Source organism: Bombus pyrosoma, linkage group LG17 (genome assembly GCF_014825855.1).
Source record: "Bombus pyrosoma isolate SC7728 linkage group LG17, ASM1482585v1, whole genome shotgun sequence".
Taxonomy (NCBI): domain Eukaryota; kingdom Metazoa; phylum Arthropoda; class Insecta; order Hymenoptera; family Apidae; genus Bombus; species Bombus pyrosoma.
In genome coordinates this window covers 3355189-3378549 of record NC_057786.1, presented here as the reverse complement: position 1 = coordinate 3378549, position 23361 = coordinate 3355189, and the positions used below count along the sequence as shown (strand labels likewise).

The window sequence follows — 23361 nt, the reverse complement described above, 5'->3', positions numbered from 1 at the left end:
TGTTTAGTAAAATGTGGTTTATACTCATCCAAAACATGTTTAAACAAATTTATATAATTATAACAAGCTTATAAGTTATATACTAGATTTACACATATATGTATGTTCAAAAAACTATTTTCTTTGGTGTCAGTCCTATCCATTCAACTTCGGTGATCTAACAATCAGCGTATCTGTATTATTTAATTACCTGGAAAATAGTATCAAAGTACCTTGGGAGGATCATCGTTACTTATTTGGAGAAATCATGTATGGAGGCCACATAACAGGTGATTGGGGTAGAAGACTATGCAAGACATATTTAGTGGAATATTTGAAAACGGAATTAGTTGAAGGTATATATTTGATTTATTAAATCTATTTTTAAATACAATTTTTTCTATAAAACTTTAAGTTTGTAAATTTTTTATTGATCTCTTCTTACAACAATCAAAACTTTTTAATGTTGAAAAGAAATACGCTTTATATCAATGTATTTGCTTTAAGGATGCAAATAATTCTTTACTATTTAATGATTACTATTCGTTTTCTTTACCTGTAGATTGCCAAAGAAATATTCGACGTTTTGTTTAACAGTATTTTTATTCTCGCTTAACGGTTTTATTACAAGTCTCGACTCGCGACTTGAGCGAACGACAATTTATTCGCGTTTCTCGATTTCGACTGATCAATCACGCTTCTCGGTCACCACTCATCTCTCAATCCATTTCGTTTGTTTTTGTCACCTCTCAATATCCCCACTACGCAGGCGTTCGTTAGACGTTCGCGACCGTGATCACGTACGCCTTCTTCCGAGTATTTGGCGAAAGGACGGTAGGGATATCGATGGCTTATTGGTCCTGTCGACACTTACCCTTCGTCGCTACCTTGCTTATGTTTTGTCTGTCTCTCGTAAACAGTCTATCAGCGATATGGTATACTATGTACCAACAAAACCATTGGAAAGTTCTTTGCTACATATCACTTTGGATGATTATTATAACATAAACGATTTTTCAAGATAATAATACAATTTCAATTTATCTTTCATTTAAAAAGTAACTCTTTCATTTTATAGAAGTTTATAAACTCTAATGAAAAGATTAATGATAAAACTTCTATTATTCTTGAATTAGTACAAGTACATATCAAATACGTTTTTTAAATTATTATAATATTGCATCTTCGTTTTCGTAAATTTGTATTCTCGTGCAATTTCATAAAGTATTAATATACGGTTCACAAATAACTTCAAAATTGTTGATGATATATCGCTTTGCAATACATATCAAAATCAAAATATCTCTAAAACAGCCATTTCAGAGTGTGAATTTTATTCTATTATTTCTTTTGCCTTTCCAGGACTGCACCGATTAATGTTAAATAATAAAATAAGAAATATATAATTCCATATAAAAATGTAAGATTAACATTCAGAAATCCTTCGGTTATCCATTCGCGAAAAAATTACATCAAATTATATACCCCTCGAAATTGTTGAACTTTTGTTTGAAATATTTTTCGACGCCATCAATAGCTTCAAGAATTTACTACGAGATGGAATTAGGAGGCATTACAACAATTTTTACAGAAACAGTTAACAAAGAAATAAATTTACACTTTTTATGAATTATACCTTGCACCAGATTTTTTGGTACCACCAATTAGTGATTATGATGCATATCATCAGTACGTTGATAACTACCTACCTGCTGAAAGTCCTGTTCTGTACGGACTTCACCCCAATGCAGAAATTGGTAAATATATATAACATTTCAAAACAACCTAATGAAACTGACATAATATCATATTACACTACTAGAGAATGACTAATGAATACAAGTCAATGTTGTGAGATCGCAAATTCGAATAAAAGTTTATGTATTTGGAGTTGAAGTGATTAAGAGTAGTAATCGTGAATTGATGTCGTGGATTGTGGTCGCAGTAGCATTATAACTAGCTGATATACTCGGTCCTTACCCGGATGTATGTCCTTAGTAACTGATTTTGACAAACAAGATTTAAAGAATGTGTATGTATGTCCTGTGTATAAAACACGATCGCGAGGTTCTACTTACGTGTGGACGTTTAATTTAAGAACTAAGGAGAGAGCTAGTAAGTGGATCCTTGGTGGAGTGGCAATTCTATTACACATCTAATTTTTTAAATTAAATTATGGACTAAATATGCAATTAAAATAAAGATTTTCGAAATTGTCAAAGAGTGTTGGTATTCATTTTTCAAACTACAGTATTATTTTATGTAAGATAATATTTATATAAAAGAAGAAGTACAACGCTTCTGTACGCACGATTACAATTTATTTCTCCATTTTAAATTTCTTTAGAACTTACAAAAACGTTAATTCGTACACACATTTTGTAACAAAAAGATTGTATGATCGCTAATTTGAAATTAAGTTTTTAAATTAAAAAATAGATATTATTACAATTTTATAAAAAATGTTGTTTATTTGCAACATTAGAAACATTTTGTACACGTCAAAAATTGTTGGTACCAGTCCTTATCTTCTTTTGAACCCATATTTTTTCCTTTCGTAAAATAGATCAGTCTTTGAAGTCCCAAGATTTACAATCTTTGGACAACCATCACGCTGCAACAAACCAAATTTCAAATCTTAATCTATTACTACACATTATAAGTCATATATATATGTCGGAGATGAAAGAACACCGGAGCCTTCCCTTTGGAACTTTGGGAAAATCCCAATAATATTCTAATCTAGATTCTACCATAGCCGTAACTAAGCAATTGTCGTCATTCAATCTGATTGTATTTGTTCGATACTTGAGGTAGTGAGCTAGGACTCGAGGCGACAATCAGTCGCCGAACGTAGCCGCGGTCAAGAGATAAACGTTTACCTGACAAAGGTAAACAGTAACCGTGTAGCTCTCCTTGAAAAAATATACATGTAGCGCCACGCGACAGTAAACACTCCAACGGTTGCTGTCCCGTGGCGCGCTACACAAAGACCGCATTCTTCGGACAAGATGATTGCCAGATGTGGATACATCTTCACAGTATATTTTCGGCTAGCCTAAGGACCTGCTATAAATCTTAGAATTTATTTAGGTTATGTTCTTCAAACTGACAAATAGTCTTAGTTTCACAAAGGATATAACCTAACAAACACGAAGATGGTACCCCGCTGGGGGTAGCCACCCACACCATAATCAAACAGCTAAAAAATTCCACCAAATGTCCAAATTATACAAATTTTGAATGTAAATTATTAAAAAAAAAAGTCTTAGTCTTAGCAGCTCCTAAATCTATCACCTACTGCGAGAAGATACGAGAAATCTTCTTTTCTCATGTAGGACGCTTCCGCTAACAACTCTTTCCCTCAAAGAGGGCTAGCATCCTCTTCTAACCACCGATATGGAAGTTGATGAATTAACAGCAATGTCAATTTCCCTCGCTTTCCGAACGTGCCTTCGTTCGCTCCACGAATCCGATGATCTCGTGTCCTTAGACACACCCCAATATAATTTTCCCCTGCAGCATCATCGTGACGGAAAGTCATTCTCCCCTGCGATCTCATCGACGAGAAAGAGTAACGTCTTTACGATCAGTGAATACTTCACGTTTGTTAACGAAGAGTCAGACTTAGATTTTGGGAGAAACGTTCTCTCGCGAGGTCGCATTAGCGAGTTGCATAGTGTCTTTGTGCTCGGTGGATATTCTATGTTTTAACGTAGAGTTGGTTGAGTAACGCTTGTACCGTCGATAAGGAAGTTGAGTACGACTTGGACTTTGGCAGAAAACGCATTTTGTTATCCCGCTGACCGCGGATTCGTTATTGAACCTAGGATCATTGTCATTAGCATCTCGAGTATTTAATTACTATGGTTATTTGTCAAATTCTGTAATAATCATATTTGTACTAGTAAATATCTTCTCTATTGCATAACAATGTCTAATCACAACAAAGATTCGTTTCACGCCCCTAACCCCAACCCCAATCTTAACATGAATCCGACACACATATATATATATACATATATATATATATATATATATATGTCAGCACATTCTGTCTTCTTTGATATGCTGTAACTGTCTATAACTTTTAATTTCATTTAGATAATACCCCCCTAGTCTTCTTTTGCATAAAGATAACGTAACCCTAAAAAATCAATTCGGCATCCTTAACAATCAATTTTTAATAATCTATATTCTAAGCATCAAGAAATTGCAACGTTTTGGTATTACGCGACCATTACCATACATTATATCATCCTCATTTTGGCACACACTTATATTTCTTTAAATATACGTTTTTCTTGAACATCAAAGACAAATAAGAAAACTACTTATTTCAGCCAACGCTCATACCGCGCTGGGTGCACTCGTTCTCGTCAATGTAACCCCGACACACAAATATTGTATGGCTATGTCGTACCGACACGTATCGGTACTTTTGCCTAAAACATCCCTCAACAACAATTCACCGTTTATTGTGAATATCATACACATGTATTACTTATTATCTGGTTAATAAACATTATTAAAAAAAAAAAAAAAAAAAGCACTCGTTCTCATCCGATCACGAAAGTTAAGCAGCGCCGGGCACGGGTAGTACTTGGATGGGTGACCGCCTGGGAACTCCGTGTGGTTGTTGGATTTCTCTTTTATTTTCTTAATCTATTTTACTTTCCTTAACAATCAACTTTCAATAATCTGTAACCTAAGCATTGAGAAAAAGAACTGTTTTGCTATTACACGACTATTACCTCACGTTATATCAATCTCATTTTTTGCACACATGTTACGTTTCTTTAAATATTCTATTTTTTGGGCAGCAAAGACAAATAAGAAAACTGGTTATTTCAGCCAACGATTATACCGCTGTAAACGTAATTTCGCTCAAATCGTGGTGCTCGAGACAGTGAATCGAAACCTCCCATAAACAGAGCAATCCAGAGAAAACTAACGAATCCACGGTCAACGGGATGACGAATGCAATGTGATACACGATTCTGGTGTGACTCAACGTACGAGTAGAACTTATCTGAATGAACCGAATCGCAGTCCAAGTGGAACTACCCTTATATACTCCTCTCCGTACCTCTCGGGTCAATCTTTGATCTATATAATTACTCCATATCTCTGTTAGGTACACGTCCCTCCCGTGACCGTGGCTACGTTCAGTGACCCGTTATGTCACTCCGAACTCAAGCACACTGTCATAAACCTCAGGTCTCCATACTCGGATTACAACTATTCCTCAGTTTTATTATTTCAGTGCAGCTATAATTCCCAAACATTCCAAACATTCCAAACATTCCAAAAGGAAGGCCCCGATGTCCTTTCATCTCGACATATATATTATATATGATACATACTATATGAAATTTCCTAATTTCTATAATATTTTTGACCGCTACTTCGCCATTATTTGACCCAAAGGATTGCCAGATTGCGTTTAATGTGTCCTGAATCCCGCTGTACCCGTGATTTGTGTTGTTTTGAATAATTAGCCGTGTGAGATGGCAGCTTCGCGTACGTTAATCATCTCCAACCATTATAATGCCATCTTTGTCAATGAAAGGACTTAACGATATTAATTTATTATTTCGACTTACGCTACAGTTCTTTATCGATGTATTGAGTTTACATTATGTTAGTTGTAGTAACTTAATGATTGCAAAGAACGATGTACAGTATTTTCTGCGTAATTGGTCGAAAATCGGGACTCCACGGCGATCAATTATCGCGTACAAAACTAGATAGTATACAATTACATGCAAAATACGTTGAGTCTGTGTCTCCTGCTAGCGTAATTTTTCCATTTGTAAGGAGGTCCTATGGTACCGACAAGACCATTCATTTCGGACATTTTCTGAACTGTCGGGTCTGCAAGGTGGATATCGACTGGATGATGGTTTAGCGTGGGCTATCGATTCTGTTGCTAAACCGTTTCAGACATCATTGATAATTAAGAATGTTAAATTATGTAACAATTATGGCGTGAGATTATTTTGGTTGTTGCCAGGTGGTTTGCTTCGGATGTCATTTCTTTGGTGACCATAACGAGTACAGATAGCTTTTGTGCTTTTAAACCTAATTTTCTGTGTAGTCACTAAATATGTTTGAGAACTTCAGTCTACTAACAACCTGGATTTTTACGCTTGACCTTGATTTTCTAGGATGTTGACCCTAACCTTACCAGGCCCGGTCAAATGACCGGTTTCAAAATTTCATTTAAAATTACACATTCATCGTTATTTCTTATGTTCATCTAACTTTATGTAAATTCATATATTGTCTGATTAATCAGTTTGTCAATTTTTCTTAATGTAGGAATGATAAGACAATAGAAATATTCGAAAGTTCTAATACAGAAACGAAAAAATTCTCTCTTATGAAACGCCCTGTGTTTCACAATATTAACCAACTACGCGCCACGGCAATTTGCTGCTGAAGTCACGTCGAAGACGGTTAGACGAGGTTAGGCTCCTCTAGTTTTTCTATTGCTAATTTATGGCTCTGTGACATTCCTCTCTTCTTAGCTTTACTTTGCTCCGTTAAAGCGTGTAGTTCTGGTGGTTCGTCTAGGTTGATTGGTCCATTTATCTTCGTTTTCGGTTGTGTTTTGGGGTTAGGTTGAGGTTAGGATGAGATGTCAGGTAGAACGACTAGCTACTAAACTTCCACTCATGTATTCAAGGATCGGAATTGTTAATATTATGGTCTTCTTTCTAGAAAGTAATGTTTTAATCCGTTGCCATCGATTCTTTGCGTTTAATATTCAATAAAATAGATGCGTGGCTTGGATGAAAGAACTTCTGCTGGTTCCAGCCATTCGTGGTCTCGTCAGTGAACTATGTACTTGTTATGTATCCATACTTTATCTTTTACTTGAAATACAGTTTGTGTATTAATAACTTTTTATATCTGAACTTTTTGATGCGTCTTTTGTTCGATTCGGCAATTTGTCTTGCTTTGACTATATATGCTTTATGTTGATTTGACCAGAAGTTAAACAATTGTTCTTTAATTAGGCTGATGGTAATTGATATTGGGGATGGCACGTTAGCTTGTAGTCTAAATGTTCCTTCAAATGGGATATCTCCGATCGTTTCGTGCACTGAAGTATTATATCCCATACATATTAATTTTAGGTATTCTTCCCAGTTGTTTTGTCGGTCAGTCGTATGAGTCCGAGTAAGGTATTCTACCAAAGCATACAACCATATCAGGGATCCGTTAGATTGCGGGTGGAAAGAAGTAGTTTCAAAGTAACATCCATTCGGATGTTGAAACTTTGTTCAAATGTAATCCATCGGTTTACACACGCAATTCCGTCCCACTATTTGGTCTTTTAAAAGGAGAAAATGAGGTATTTGGTAACTTGGTCTTGGATAGATAGGGTAAATTGGTTACCCCGTTTGATATTTCTGAGAGATCCGAATATATCCACTGAGATTTTGTAACTTGGTTTAACGGGCGTATCAGTTATTACACTATACTCATTTGCTCTGATTTAGTTCAGTTCCTCTCGTTGACAATTTCGCCTAATTCGGCAACCTTCTCTTGCGCGGCTGCTGAAATTGGTCTACCGGCTTCGATCCGAGATAAGGTTCAACTACAGTGTTATTTAGCTTCTTAATACACCGGATGTTGGTCGTGAATTGTACAACATAGTGAAGGCGTCAGAATTGTCAGGGCGAACGTTCGCCGAAATTTTGATTCAACGCGTATGTAAGGGGTTTGTCATCTCTATAAATCGCGAAGTCTGTCCCTTCGACGGCGTGTCTGAAGCGTTTAGCCGCGGTGTACATCGCGAGTAGTTCGCGATTATGCGTGCTACACTTTCGCTGTGCTGGGGTCATGGATTTCGTAAAGATTCTTAATGGCTGCCATGTGTGTTGTTGAAACGTAGTTGCAGGACCGCTCCCATCGGATGCGCTGGCATCGTAACGTTCCGGTTCGCTAAAACTGTCTTGAATAAACTGCGACCATTCGATGGGCGCGTTGCCCTTTTTCGCATCTTTTAACAGGCCGTTGAGTGGTTGTAGATTTGCTCCTGTATGAAACGTCCATAGAAATTAATCACTTCGAGGTACCTTGGCAGATGTTTGACAGGGTGCGGTACTTCGACAATGGCGTCAATAAGGTTAGGTTAGCGATTTTATTCTGTTGATGGGATCGTTGTATCTTAAAAATGTGATTTTGCTCGCATCTAATTCACATTTCGCGGGATTTATTACTACAACGTACTCGTCCAAGTGTTTGGACCAAGTTTGTAAATGTTCGTCCTTTTGTTCTCGCCCTCCAAAGCTATCTGAAAGTCGTCGACGTACGCGCGAGCAAAATTTAAACCAGGTATGATACCATCGATGAATCTCTGATACGTTTGTGCCGCATTTAGAAATCCGAACATAATATAAATTGCATCGAATGAACCGAACGTGGTCGTGATCGCTGTCATTCGACATCCTCGGGCAGTACCAAAATTTGATGACACACGCGGACGATATTGATTTCCGAGAAGATGCGCTTATTATGTAGCTGCTATGCAAAACCTTCGATATGCGGCGCTAAACGCCTGTTGAACATGTTATGGTCGTTCAGCGCACGGTACTCGTCACAGACCGCAGGCCTCCGCCTCTTTTGGGGATGACATGTAACGGTGATGCCCATGGATCTTTTGACGGTCTAATCATTTTGTTGTATCATCATCGCCAATACCACCTTCACCTATTTGAGCTGGTTGGAGGCAAGACGTCATTCAGATTTGCTGCTGACGGGGGAATCCTGGCATCGTCTTCATGTCATGTTGCACACTGTGCTGTGGTGTACCTCTTTCCAAAACGAGCGGACGGATTAGGTCCGACAATACCGTCAGGAGTTAATAGCAGATTTATACGCCGATTATCGTCTTTATAGATCTTACATGTTTCTAGTCTCAGATCCCATTGATGACACCTACGATATCATGTAGAGGAGTCGTTTGTCTCACGGGTCCACGTGCAACCCATAGTAGCTCAAAAAGTCCATGCCAACGATGGGTGTCTGATTGTCAGCTACTACAAAACGTCATTTCAAGGTTAGTCTGAGGGACAGGTTCAGCTTAATTACTATGATACCGTATCTCACGAGATGCTTCCCGTTGGCCACGAACAGTTCCTACTCGTTTCTAATCGCAAATTTACGTGATTTGTTTTGCCAGTGCACACATATATCGACGCCTGTGTTCATAAGAAAGGCAACCCACGAACTACAGTCCATGACGAACATAGGGCGGGATACGAAACCGTCTTCGTGCGTTACGTTCACGGGCAGCTGTTTTTGTTTTCAGGTACACAAGGAATGACACATCTTTGCGCGGTCTTGGAACGTCCCGTGGTAGTAGCAGAGGCCGGGCTGTTGCAGTCTTTCTCTCGAATGTAATCTACGACGACTCCTGCTTGTTCGTCATGAAGGGCTGCCGCTGCCGCAACTCAGATTGCTTATTTGCGCGCGCAGTTGAATAATTTGTTCATTCAACTCATTACTGCAGTCGACCCATGGTTCGCTTGCTCTAGCGTATTGTATTCGTTCCAGTGGCTCGCTTATCGCTGGAATTCGGGACGTACCCGTTCGAGTCTCGTGTATCCTATCCGCCAGCTCCGTCAGGGCTTTCAGCTTGGAATCCGTAACGGCGGCTGGGATTAACTGTACGTCTGCCGGCAGGTAGACCTTCCAAAACGTCAGAACGATCTCGTCTGAGAGCATGGATTATAGTTAGTTTCTTCAGAAGCCGGTAGAACTGGGACAACATGTGGCTTTAGATTTCCTCGTTCTCGAGCAATTTTCCCATTTTTGTACCATCGGAATCGGCCAGTCATCTAATCAGCTCGCTTTTAATTCGTTCGTAGCGTCCCGTCTCCGGCTGATCGACCACTATGTCCTCCTCTTGAGCCAGGATAGTTTCGTCTAGGTTCGCGATAATAGTAGGATATTTCAACTCGTCACTCACGATACGTGTGAACTTAAAGTACGTTTCTAACGTGACATACCACAGCGCGACCCTATGCAGCCAAAACGGGGGTATGCGGTGTGCTTGCACTGCGTCAACCCTGTCGGCGGCATTCGACGCGGGTATTTCCCTCGCCCGCCCTTTCCACTCCACAAACACTCTTAACTTGCGGCAGTCGAGGTCTCTAGCGCTATCACGTTCACCTCTTTCACGGGATTTTCCTTCAATGTATTGGGTCGAAGTCGGAGTCTGGCCAGGTCCTATATAATCGCGTTCAGAGTTAGCTTGTTGTTAGTGACGTTGCGCTGATACTGCATAAGGAATGGGATTTGAAGTAGTCCATCCTCGATTAGACGAAAGTTGTTAGAGACTATGTCGAACTGATAGGTCTTTTTAGCATGGTCAGATTGTAAATTGTATTGCTGGTGCGTTCGTCACCGCCCATTACGAAACTCTTTGGACAAGAGATTTTGTCGTTTGGTGGGGCTTCTTCTTTTATGAGGTTTGTGCCTGTTCCGGTATCGACGAGGACTGTGGCTCCTCCCCATCCCCTCGCTGCAATATAATTGGCAGCGATCTTCCGGTGGTGGTGCAGTTGGCTCTAGGTACGTTGATTTTGGGCTCTTCTATTGTATGGTTCTCTCGATGTGGGGTCTTTCCATGGTGGGCGAATGGAAAATTTCGAGAATAATAGCTCTCGGTTGAGTGTCTGGTATGTAAACATTTGGAACATATCAGTTTCACTCGTACATTTGGAGAATGGTTATTTACGGATATTCTTTCAGTTTGGTCGGGTTTGCGTGATGCCAGTGTTATGGCTGGTCTTCTTGCTCCTTGTTTCTTTCTGATATGTAGCTCCATTTTCGATGCGAGGTTCTGGGCTTTGATCAGTGTATCTGGTTGACTTGGGATAGCTTATTGTCTGCTGTTTTCTATGAGGTTCATGACGTATGTTTTTATTGCATCGCTCTTCTCTTCTTGTACAGCGATTCTCCTGCTTATAGGCTTTGAATGTTTGTTTAGGATAACATAAATTAGTTCGTTTAATTATCATATGAAGCGCATATTTTATGATTGTACGCTTTCCGCGTTTCTATGTTTGGTAGTTCTAAGTTTGTCGCGTCAATCGGTTGTCATATTTGGCATTAAAGGGTTTTGCTTTAGTGCGGCGTGTCTATCTTCGAAATTTTTCATGATAACGAAGACGATATTTGTTTCCGCAGTTTCAGTTATTTTCTTGCAAAGTATACATTCTAGAAGTAATGGCTTGGTATCATCGGTTTCTGATGCAACTGACATTGTTTGTGCAATCTTCTTGGCCAACGTCGTTTCGTCGTCGACAAGATGTCAATACGTTCTTTGACAGCTTTTGGTGCTAGTTCGCCAATTTCCTGCTGGTATTGCTGCTAATGGGAAGCTTTCTGTTGGCTTCGTGATTTCGCCATTGCGTCTCCTATCGTGTTCTCTTCTTTGCTTTCACTTTCTACTTTCTTTCCTCTTGTTCCTGTTCATCAGGCTTGGCGGAGGATTCAGTTTCCGCGTCTTTTTGAAGGCCAGCGTTGTGAAACTAACTAAGAAGGTCCGCGGTTTCTTCATTTTCGCTTATGGAGGGTTGTCTTTTCTTCCTTTGTCTGAGGGTTGTCTGTTTCTTTTCTTCTTTTAATTTCTTCATTGTTCTCATAGTGAGAATAACACTATTTAGCACTATTTATCAATTTTGTTACTAAATGTCACTGTATAATTTGACACGTTCACTGGCAAGTCCTACGCGTGGTGTCTTCTTCTGCGCGGTATGAGTTGTATCTGCATACGTACATTCAGGTGCATAAAATTAAGCACAGCTTCACTTTGAAGAAAGTGGCTATGAGGTTCCGTCATGTACGTGTGCACTTGGAACATGGCTTGGAACTTTTCTTCGAACTGAAGCTTTGTATTTAAAAATTATGATGTTGTTACATTTTCGACATGCTTTGCACAAGAAATAAATACGGTTTGTACCACCGAATTGAGAACTTAGGTTTGCAGGAAGCTTGCCGTGTCTTTGACGTGACAAATTTGGCGGTCCCTCGCAGAATACTCATTATTCTCAACGGGTAAACTTGCAGCCAACTGTACCGACTGGAATTTGTTGCAACAAGTACGACGATAAAAGACGGACAAGTCCAACCGGACTCAATTCGCCATGTTAGCTACAGAGAATAAGAAACGGGCAGAAAGAATTGCAAAACTCAGTAAAGCTCTGCACCTGACCATGTTCACTGAAGGAACAGAAACGTGCTGCGACGATTCGGAGGAAGAGCCAGTTATATCAGCAAATCTTGTACCGGTACCGCAACCTACAGCTGGACCCTCTCGTCAAACACGAAGGAGTTCTACGGAAAACCCAGGCGAATTAGCAGCAAAAGCTGTCAACGAATAAATCGAAATCTTGTGAGGATGAAACGTCGTTGGTATAGAAGATTTCACAGAGAATGACAGCCATACCAGAAAGCAATGCTACCACAAGCCACTGCTTGTAAAATTAATTCTTGCCACGAAAATAATTGAAAGTGGGGAAAGAGGTAGTTGCTTCGTTAAAATGAAAAATCACAAAGATTTATACGCTGCACAAAAGCAAAGCGTTTCAATCCCAAATACTGTGGCCAGGTACCGCGACAAACTTGGAACGACCAGACAAGGAAACACGGAAAGCCTATAATCATACAATGTGAGCTTCAGACAATAATGAAACGAACTAATTTATGCTATTACAAAGAAACACACAAAACCTGTAAGCAGAAGAATCGCTACAGAAAAAGTAAAAAATCGACGCAATAAAAGCATACATCATGAACCTGAAAGAGGACATCGGACAGTAAGTTATCCCAAGTCAACCAGATACACTGATCAAAACCCAGAACCTCGCATCGGAAATGGAGCTATATATCAGAGAGCAAAAAGAAGCACGGAGACCAGCGACAACACTGGCATCATGCAAACTTAACGAATCTGGAAGAAGATTCGGATACGTAAATAAGCACCCTCTAGATGTACAAGCAAAACTGCTGTGTTTCAAATGTTGACGGATCAGAATCAAACGAGAGCTGTTCCTCTCGAAATTTTCCATTCACCCAGCATGGGAAGATCGCATCCAAGTGAACCAGACAAAGAGGGAATTCAAAAGTAACGTAGCTAGAGTCAACTGCGCCACCACAGGAAGATTACTGGCAACTATATTGCAACGAGGGGAGAAAAGAGGAGCCACATTCCTTCATACCGGAGTAGGAATAAACCTCATAAAAGAAGAAGTTCCACTAAACGATAAAACCTCTAACCTAAAGAGTTTGCTAATGGTTAATGACAAACATACCAGAGACGAAATTTGCAATTTGACCATGCTCAAGAAGAGCTAACAATTCGACGTAGTCTCTAACAACTTTCCTCCAATCGAAGATGTAACGCCTTCAATCCCATTCCTTACAACGTCGTTCTCTGTACAACGTCGCTAACATTGCACAAACTCTACACGAGATTATATGACCATTTCAGAACATCAGATATACCCAGATCAAACTCCGACTTCAAGCCAATACAAACGTATCAAACATATTGATCCAGAACTTTGAGAAACTCTTGAGAGAGTGCTCATCGACTACCTAGATGTTTGGCCGTATAGAATCGCGCTGTGGTCCTCTCTATCGCGAACCTAGATGGAACCTAGCTGAAGTGGAGGATATAGTGGTCGATCCGTCGGAGACGGGACGCTACGAATGTATTAAAAGCGAGTTGGTTAAAGAACTGGCCGATTCCGACGGTACGAAGATGAGAAAAATGCTCCAGGGGAGGAAATCTGAAGCTGAATGCCGTCCCAGTTTTACTGCGAACTGATGAAACTAACCATCCGCAGGTTCTCTGACGAGATCGTCCTGACGCTTTGGAAGAACCACCTGCAGGCAGACGCATAGCTAACACTAATCGCCGCGACAGAGTCTAACCTCAAAGCCCTGACGGTATTAACGGACTGGATCTATGAGACTAGTGAGGGCACATCCCAAATAACGGTGATGAGCGATGGGAACGAATACAAAGCGCTAGAGCAAGCGAACCATAGGTCGGCTGTTACAATGCATTAAGCGAACAAATTATCCAACTGCGGACGCAAATAAGCACGCTGAGTTTCAGAAATGGCAGCCCTTTACGAGGACAAAGCAGGAATCGTCGTAGATCGTACTAGAGAGAGATTGCAGCTGCCCGGCCTCTGCTACAACCACGCGACGTTTCAAGCCCGCGCAAAGACGTGCCGTTTCTCGTGAACCTAGAAGCACGGAAACAGCCGTCCGTGAACACGTCACAAGAAGACGGTTCAGTATCCCGTCGTATATTCGTCACGGACAAGACTCCGAAGATTCCCTTCCTTGTACACGTAGACGTCGATATATGTATGCACTAGCAGAACAAATTACGTGGACTCTCGATCAGAAGCGAGTATGAACCGTTTGTGGCCAACAGGATACAAATCGCGACATACGGTACTATCGTGGTTAACGTGAACCTGTCCCTCAGACCAGCTTTCCAAAGGTGTTCTGTTGTAGCTGACAATCAAACTCTCACCATGGGTATGGACTTTTCGAGCCACTAAGGGTTGCTCGAGGATCCGCGAGACATACGAATCCTCTATCTCCTAAATGACAACCTCGTTATCATCAATGGGATTTGAGGTAGAAAACACGTAGGATCGATAAAGACGGTATTCGGCGAAGAAAGCCATTATTAACTCCTGGTGGCATTCTAGGATCTAAGCAGACCATCCGTTTTCGAAAGAAGTCCAGCACGGCACGGTGTATAACACCAGATCAAGGCGACGCCAGAATCCCAATCAACAGCAAACCTCGACGAATCTTGCCCCGGACAAGTTCAAACAGATGAAGAAGGAATTCGAGATGATGATACAGCAAGAGGTGATTAGACCATCGAAGATTCCATGGACGTTAGCCCCTACTCGTCATACCCAAAAAAATCGGAAGCGCACGCTATGTGGTAACTACAAGGCGCTGAACACTCATAACAATACCAATAAGAATTTGACACCGCATATCGAAGGTTTTGCACAGCAACTACATAAGAAGGGAATCTGCGCGAAAATCAATTTGGTCCGCGCGTATCATCAAATTAAGGTAGCGTCTGAAGACATCGAAAGACAGCGATCACAACCTCGATCGGTTTATTCTATGGAATTAAAACCACGTTCAGATTACAAAATGCGGCACAAACGTATCAGAGGTTCGCCGATGAAATGATACCTGGCTTAGATTTCATTCGCGCGTACGTCGACAACTTTCTGATAGCTACGGATGACCAAGAACGACAGAGCGAACACATACGAACTCTGTTCAAACGATTAGGCGAATACACTGTAGCACAATAAAACCCGCGAAATGTGAATTTGGCGCGAGCGAGATCACATTTTAGGATGAAATGATTCCATCAACAGGATAAAACCAGTAGCCAAACTTCTTTGACGCCATTGTCGAAGTGACCGCACCCTGTCAAACATCTGCCAAGGTACCTCGAAATGATTGACTTGCTACCGACGTTTCGTACAGGAGTGCGCAGCAAATCTACAGACACCCGACCTGTTAAAAGATGTGAAGCAGGATAAGACTGCCATCGAATGGTCTGAGCAAATTCAAAGCAGTTTTAGCGAGTCGAAATCGAAACCAGTGGCAGCGGTCCTGCGACAACGCGTCAACGATACACGTGGCAGCCGTTAGGATTCCTTACGAAATCCTTGACCCCTGAATAGCGAAACTGCAGCGCGTATAATCGCGAACTACTCGCGATGGAAACCGCGGTTAGCCGCTTCAGACACGCCGTCGAAGGGACAGAATTTGCGATTTATGCGAATCACAAACCTCCTTCATACGCGTTCAATCAAAATGTGGACAAGTGTTTGCCGCGACAATTCTGGCGATAATTCTGGATTACATTGGACACTTCACGACCAACATCCGGTGTATAAAGGAGCTAAATCAACGCTGTAACTGACACTTTATACGATCGAAGCTATAGGGAAATTGGTAGAGCAGCGAACTTCAGTAGCCGCGCGACAGAACAACATTGTCAACGAGAGGAACCGAAATTTATCAAAGCAAATGAGCAATAATAATTGACGCACTCGTTAACCCAAGTTGCAAAATTGCAATGGACATATTCAAATCTGTCAGAAAAACCAAACGACGTAACCAATTTGTCGTATCTATCCGAGACCAAGTGACCAGATATCTCGTTCTCTCTCTCCAAAAGACCAAATAACCAACTCGATCATTAACGAAATTTTGGTTCCCTATGCGTATATATTTTCCGCACTTAAAAATATCCTGACGGATATGGGACGGGATTGCGTGTGTAAACTGACAGATACATTTGAAAAAATTTTCAGGATCCGACGCATAGAAACTATTTCTTTTCACCCACAATGGAATCCCTGAAATGGACCATGCTGTGGTAAAAAAGCTTACTTGAATCTGTACCACTGAGCGATAAAACGACTGGGACGAATACCTAAAACTAATACGTATGGAATATGACATTTCAGTGTACGGAACGACGAAACACACCCCATTTAAACAAACATTTGGACGACCAGCTAATACACAATCCTCGATATCAACCACCGCCAGCCTAATTAAAGGACAATTGTTTGACCCCGGGAAAAATCGACACAAAGCACATATAACGAAAATCAGGCAAATATCCGAATAAAACAAGAGGCAATATCAGATACAGAATACAGAAAATTATTAAAAATTATTAATTATTAAAACACAAACAGCATCCCAAGTAAAAGATAAAGTATGGATACATATCGAGTACACAGTTCATTGATGAGACCACGAATGGCTGGGAGCAGCAGAAATTGTTTCATCCAATCCACCCACCTATTTTATTGAATATCAAAGACAAAGCATCCATGGCAACAAATTGAAACCTTACTTTCCAAATAACATTAACAATTCTAGCCCTTGAATGCATCGATAGGAACCTGGTCGACAGTCCAAAACACTGTCGAAATTAAAGATAATTGGACCATTCGACCTGGACGATCTATCAGACCCACACGTTTTAATGGAACAAAGCGAAGCTAAAAAGAGGGGTATGTCGCAGAGACATAAATCAGCGATAGAAAGGCCAGGGGGACAATACCCTAAGGAACATCCTGCAGGCCAGCGAAACAACAACGCTGTTCCATCGCTCCCGAAGAGGCGTGATCGCGAGGAAGCACGCCAACGGGAGTCCAGTTAGGATTAGGCAATCGACGCTGTGAATGATTACCTATTTCGTTTAGTATAATAAGGGGGTGGATATTAACTAGATGATTGAACTAAGGGCAAAAACCCGATCAAGAGATTTTGATTGGACTGAAGATGGGAAATTAGTCCAGAGATGTTAACTGATCAAAAGATGAAAAACCAGTGAAGTTCGGTGACGATGCAGTGGTGGAGGAGGACTGATGGCTGTGTCTAGCGCACGGGACCATCGGATTTGTTAATGACAATTTTGACCAGAAAAGTGAGGGCAATAGTCTTTGCTTCTGATTCTGATAAGGAAAAGGTTGGTGGACAAGGAAGGCTTCTAGCTGCTCCCGAGTGCTAGCGGGAGACACCAAACGTGAGAAACACCACGTAGTAGACGATAAATTTAAAGAACACTTGAAATAAAAGATACTCGCTTGGTTTAAATCTTGCTCGTGAAACGTTTAAACCTACGCGAAATTGTGGCAACGAAACGACCAGTGATTTCTTCATTTCTCTGCTGCCTTCGACGTAACACACTCGTTGAGTTCGATTACGAAAGTTAAGCAGCGCCGGGCACGCATGGTGCTACTTAGATGAAAGCTTAGGAACTTCGTGAGATGTTGGTTTTATTTTATTTCTCCAATTTTGTTTACTTTCCATAATAATCAGCTTTTAATAATCTATAGCCTAAGCACCGAGAAAAAGAAAGCATCGTTTGGTATTACACGACTATTACGTCACATTATATCATTATCATTTCTGCACACACTTATTTTTCTTTAAATATTCTATTTCTTTGAACGTCAAAGACAAATAGAACCAAATTGTTTTAGCCAACGCTTATACCGCGCTGAATGGACTCGTTCTTGTCTGATGGCAGTTTCAGAGCTGAGATAAAGTTTGGTTCTTTTGATGTAAAAATTTGATTTCTCTGTGGCACATGCTAGCAGAGTCCTTTTTACAGATAGTTTTTATTTTGTTTGCCCAGTGTTGATTTATAGAGTTTGCGAATTCTTATTTTGGACACAACTTTATTTTGTGCAAAAGTCTAATTAATAATACTTTAATAATTCTAAATCTTCTCTTTTATCGTAGGAAGTTCTATTTTAGATTGTTTATTTTGGATGGTATCAAACTTTTGTCTCGTAATTTTTTTTTTATTATAGATATAGAGCTCGAAAGCCGACTTTTGTTTTATTTTTAGTACGGATTCTTGAAGGGCGGCTCGTACATGTTTTTCTATTTCGTCTATAAATAAGTCGATTTGCCTCTCTTTGTTAGGTTGACATTGCTGTGGATATTTAGGTCGCAGTTCTTTTCGAGCTGATTTTGTAATTTTTTCTAGTGTATTTCTTTGTACTTGTACCTGGGTAAGTCACTCTGTGTTTCCAGGGTTAGGAAGTCAGATGTATGTTTGTTTCTCTGGAACACGAGAGCGTTATGGTCGCAATCGTAATCTATGGTTTTGAGCGTGTTATTTTGTCGTGTATATATACGCTTAAATGTTTTACACAATTTTTGTGGGGAATGAAATCCCCTTCATTTACTTTTTCTCTTAAATGAAATCTTTTGCCGCGTTCTTTTTCTAGTGCGCCGAGCTCAATTAATTTGCGTCTGAACGGTATAGTTTGATGTGGTTGGCTTTCGGAGACTTGGTTTGGGATTGTTCCTTGTTTTAGAACGCCTGAGAACTTTAACTACCGGATGAATTTGCGGCTTATTTGAGCAATGTGTTTGTTTTTGATTCTTTGTATTTCTTTATATTTTCGCAAAGTTTTTTGGGAAGTTCAACGAGTTTTGGGCATTCTTTTTACGACGCGGGATGTCCGTAGTTTTCACAGTTCTCGCAGTGCACTTTGTCTTTGTTTAGCGCGTCATCTTTTTTTATTTTGCACTCGTCAGGTCCGTGCGGTTCGATGTATTTTACGAATCGGTAGTTAAGGTTGCAGTTTTGTGAAGTGTGCCGTAACAGTTGGCATTGTAACATTGTGTAATGTCATTTTTTCAGAATTTTTCCCATTTTACCCGAAAGTAATTTAGACAGTTCATTTTTAGTAGATCACTAATATTGCTTTGTGAAGATACTTGGATTATGTAAATTGCCAGCAATTCATTGTTCTCTATTGATCTTTTTGTTGAGAAGCGCCAACCTTTGGACAATTGGATGTCGGACATCTACAGTGCTTGCAACTCTGCAAGTATTTCCGTTCCGGAGAAGCAATTGTTTAGAACCTTTAGTGAGACCGTGTGGTACTTCTCCGATTTGGGTGTATATCGTAAAAGGCTGTCTTAACTGCAATTAGGATTTCTCTCGCTCTGTTAAAGTTTGGTATACTTTGTAGAAATAGCACATGTTTATCTGCGTGTATTCGTTTAATGTGGAACCACTTTGCGTTTAGAGTCTCCTCAATGAGTTCCAGTCTTGGTGGGTGATATATATTGGAGGCGGTTTGTCTCTAATTGTGGGGGCTGTGGTGTCACCGTCCATCCTTGAGGAGACTAGTGGCCTCTCTGGGTGTGTCAGGCTTCTCGGTAGCGTTAGAACCCCCTGCGTTGGCCATTTCGCTGGCCTGTGCCTGGGACATTGGGGGTTACGTTGATGACGGTATTACCTCTCCGTCCATTCTCTATTCTCTTTAGGAACTTGTGATTTCCCGCCCTGAGAGGCCGTATGCCTATTTGCTTTTTTTCCAATGTTTTTATCCGTTTTCCTTATTCTTGTGGATTCTTTTATTGTTATTATCTGAGGGTGTTGCTGTGTCCGAGATAGCCTGGACTCTTGTGATTGCAATACGCTGAACCTATCTTTCGTTTGTTTGCTGATAATGGGAAGCTATCTGCAAAATTTATGGTTTCATTCTTTTCGCGGTCCGCGTCTTCTGTTGTGCTTCCCTCTTGGCTTACACTTTCCTGGCTACTTTCTGTCCTTTTATTCTTGTTCACCAGGTTTGGCGGACGATCGAGTGTCCGCTTCCTTAGGGTGCCAAAGCTTGTGTTGCTAAGAAATTCTTAGTCCATTTTTGCTGTAGTATTTTCCTTTTGGTAGTTCTTTTCATTCTTTTTATTTTCTTCCCTTCTCTTTTCTTAATTTTTTTTTATAGTGAGCATTATTTATCACTTTTCGTTCAGTGAAATCCGGCCTGCTGGAGGGTTCACAGCACTCTGACGAGAAAGAATGCGTTCAGCTCGGTATGAGCGTTCGTTGAAGTAATCAATTTTGTTTTTTAATATTATTGAATAAAAAATATTTACGACGTACAATTATGTAAGGGGATAAAAAAGATATGTGAAATCTTGCCCGACTTCGATTTCAAGAAAACGAACTGTGGAGTTAAATAGGGGCAATTTCATAATTGATTTTCGCGAATACAAAGCGAAGAATTTCATTTTACATTTTCGACTTCATTTTTGCCGCGCGCAGGGAATCGTCGTCCTTCGGTTTGTGTCATAATTTTCGGAGCCTGTATTTTTGCATTCTTTGAAACGACGTATTCCAAATTCCGAATATTGAATACGTGAAACATTATCGGAAAATATAAACAAAGCAATATATAAGTAAGCGTGTATGCGAGAATAATACAACGTATGGTGACAAGCGTTTAATGCTAAAAAGATATTTTCTTGATGTATACGACCACAGCTTATTAACACTTAGCCAACCGCGCGGTAAAGCAAGCTATACGCTTCAGTGTCCATCGCGCCCGCACAAGCCAACCTATACCCTGTCCACTGTGCATTTTTCTAAGTACAGAGGACTAATATTCACTAATACTTGAAAAACAAAGAAGTCTAAAAATTATTCAAGTGGTCAATTATATTTTGCTGTAATGATTTTGTTTAACGATTTCACCTATTGTTTATACAAAATATCAAATTAAAAGTATGTATTAAAAGCATAAAAAGATGTAGGTAAAATTAAAAACATTAAAGACGACTAAAGATAAATGACTTGGACATGAAGTTAAAAATTCATAATCCATTTTAATATTTTATTACATTGTCGTATCGTTCGATCATAACATAATTTATTCATAAGTAATAGGGTAACTTTTTAATTAATTTTAAGACCACTAAATTGGTGTATTTTCTAACATATTGTACTTTATAAAAGCAGAAACAGAGTCACAATTAATTAGGGACAATTCCAGGTGAACAATAACCGATAATAACAATAACAAAAAAGAAGACGCGTTGGTAAAGTAAAAAAGGGAGATCTGCCCGTTGGTTGGCCAAGAGTTGAGAAAAGTAAAAAAAAGCCAACACCACACGGAGTTCCCAAGCGGTCACCCATCTAAGTACTAACCGTGCCCAGCGCTGCTTGACTTTCGTGATCGGACGAGAACGAGTATTTTCAACGCGGTATGAGCGTTGGCTGAAGCAAGCAGTTTCGTTTTTTCGTGTTATCGAATAAGCAAAATATTTCAGAAAACATACATGTGTGTATGAAGATAAATAAAATTCATTCAGATATATAAAATTTTTCCTGGCTTCGTTTCCCGGACAAAGGATTATGAAGTTCCGCCATGTAGGTACACGTATGCTTAACAAGTAACGAGTCAAGTGGACGGAACTTCATAATTGATTTTCTAGACAATCAAGTCTTGTATCTTATTTTTGTATAGGAAATCAGGTCCTTTCGTCTTTCACCTTCATAGTGCTCTAATTTTCTCGCCTATTTCAATTTTGAACGTATTTAGTTTCACTGGATTGCGTGTAATTATCAACAGCAAAATACTAACATTCACGAACGGCACGGCTGTACTAGTCAGGTGACACTGTAGAACGGCTTCTTTAGTCTCTATTATAGTAACGCGGAAAGATCGCCGACATACAGACAATGTCGGCGATAAAGCGCAAATGCGGACAAGCAGAAAAGGTCGGAAAACTTGAATAGAACTGTAGCGACACTCGACAATACGGTATCACCGTAGCGCAAGTGCCGACAGGCCTAATGGAGCCATTGATATCCCTACGGTCCTTCGGAAGGATGACAAAAAGGAACGAATTGGATCAAGGAAACAGTTAAGTTGTAACTGAGAGGAGAGAATCGTCAGTTGGAATCGAGAGTTGTACGTAAAGAGTCGAAAGCGAGAATTGTTGATAAATATACCGTTAAACACCACCGAGTATTTCTACACCAAAATCACCTCAAGGCTGACGGCCATCAATATATTTCGGCACAGCAGCCGTTGATCCTCAGTTAGCTACCGAAGAGTCGGACTAAATCAATTATAGACGGATAAAAAGAAGACAGATGTACTGACTAACTAGTCGAAACTCTAAAGTCAGCATGGAAAACAAACTAAAAATTCACAAAACGATAATAAAACTAATTTGGAATACCACTATGGGGGGCAGGAGCGATAAGTCATGTAAATAAACCAGAGTCGCTTTTAGAAGATACTCAGAACAATAGCTAACGCCCTATGGTATGTCAGAAACGAGGATATACACAAAGCTTAAAAAAGAACCAAAGGACAAAGAAAAAATTATCAGGTACACAGAAAAACACAAGGAAAGAACGGCAACACATCTAAATCAGCTGGCTGGGGAAGCGAGCAAAACCTATGCAAAAAGGAGACTGAAAAGAAAACATATCACTGACTTATCTAAAGAAATAAAATAAACAAACTGGAAGATGGTATTCTGCTGGGGGTAGCCATTCACGTGTTATTTAGCAATAAAGTTAGAAAAATTTGTGCGTTCCCTAAATTTTCTATGATCGCATGTCTTTTTCTCAAATATGTCGGTTTCAACAGTCCGATAACATTTTGTTCTGTACGTTTAAAGAATACAGAAGTTCTTAGAGAAACAAAGGAGAGCAGTAAGAACAAAGAGATCCGGAGATCGCAGCAGGGTTAAAAAGAACGTGAATTTAATTTCTAAATATTTTAGATTCTTGCATCCTGATATTAACCTTCTGCTTAATCAATTTTCGTCGTTAAGAAACATTTTAAATACTATCTTCAATACAAAGATAAGATACTTTATTTTATATATCACATTATGAAAATAAACATAGTTTATTTTTTACTACACATTTAAAATATTTTATTCGTACCGTAGACCAACAACTACTTAAAATAGTATTTGAAATATTTTCCTATAAATTTGACCCAGCAC

General features: G+C 39.8%; 1 protein-coding gene and 1 non-coding gene across 2 annotated transcripts in view; both read right to left on the bottom strand.

Moving 5' to 3' along the window:
- Nucleotides 1-23361, bottom strand: part of LOC122576860 (dynein beta chain, ciliary-like) — a 192355-nt gene that overhangs the window by 35880 nt on the left and 133114 nt on the right. The gene's annotated exons all lie outside the window — the stretch shown is intronic.
- Nucleotides 21493-21611, bottom strand: LOC122577163. The gene has a single exon (XR_006320099.1). It is a non-coding gene; the product is annotated as a 5S ribosomal RNA (ribosomal RNA).